The sequence below is a fragment of the Seriola dumerili genome, unplaced genomic scaffold (genome assembly GCF_002260705.1).
Source record: "Seriola dumerili isolate Sdu_G_001 unplaced genomic scaffold, Sdu_1.0 BDQW01000116.1, whole genome shotgun sequence".
In the NCBI taxonomy this organism is placed as follows: Eukaryota; Metazoa; Chordata; class Actinopteri; order Carangiformes; family Carangidae; genus Seriola; species Seriola dumerili.
The window spans coordinates 2,640,883-2,641,750 of NW_019174371.1; the positions used below are offsets into that span (position 1 = coordinate 2,640,883).

An 868-nucleotide genomic window follows, 5' to 3' on the forward strand; every position below is an offset into this window, starting at 1 on the left:
GCGTTGGCTTCACTTTTCAGCCCCGGAGACTACGTCCATTTTTATATACAGTCTATGACTACAGCAGGTTGCTAGCCGGGCCTGTTCAACAAAACACATCACGTGAAACATTGTTTACAAAACACATATTTCAGGACACAAAGGTGTGCTTTAATCAAGAAAATCTACAGGAGATTATCCCTAATACTGAAGAGAAAAGAATCTCACTGGCAGATGAATGAACCATGAAATTCAATGTAAGACATAATGAAAAATACATGATGTCACTTTTGTTAAACAAATTTCAACAGTTGGTTGCATTGTCTACAGCTTCAATTAATTTATTGCCCAATGTTGGATTCAAACCCGTGACCCTGTGATTAAGAGTGTGTGATTTTTGTTATTGTGCATATATGAAAACCTTCAACTCCCACCATGGGCCTTGAACCAATGACTCCCAGAAGAATAGCCTTTGACAATTTTCAGCAATTGTCCTACACAATGCATATGGAGATTGAATTGCACTTGTCTATTTATTGCGCTAACATTCAACCAACTGCGGTAGTTGAGCTATGCAGCATAGCACGTCGATCGTGATGGAGCACATCCATTCCTAGAGGGCTTTATGAGTTCCTGTAATCACATCTAGCCTCTCAGAAATAAAGTTCCTTTGCCACTGTTGTGCTTCCTTTTTAAAACCTATATCGCCCAACGTGGGGCTCGAACCCACGACCCTGAGATTAAGAGTCTCATGCTCTACCGACTGAGCTAGCCGGGCCTGTGAGCCAGAAAAATACATCATGTCAAAAAATTTCTTACAAAACACATATTTCAGGACACAAAGGTATGTTTTAATCGGGAAATCTACAGGAGATTATCCATAATTTGG

The 868-nt window shown here is 40.1% G+C and overlaps 1 non-coding gene across 1 annotated transcript; it reads right to left on the reverse strand.

The window, feature by feature from the left end:
* Positions 1–684: 684 nt before the first annotated feature.
* trnak-cuu lies at positions 685–757 on the reverse strand. Its single transcript has one exon. It is a non-coding gene; the product is annotated as a tRNA-Lys (tRNA).
* Between the last annotated feature and the right edge of the window lie 111 nt (positions 758–868).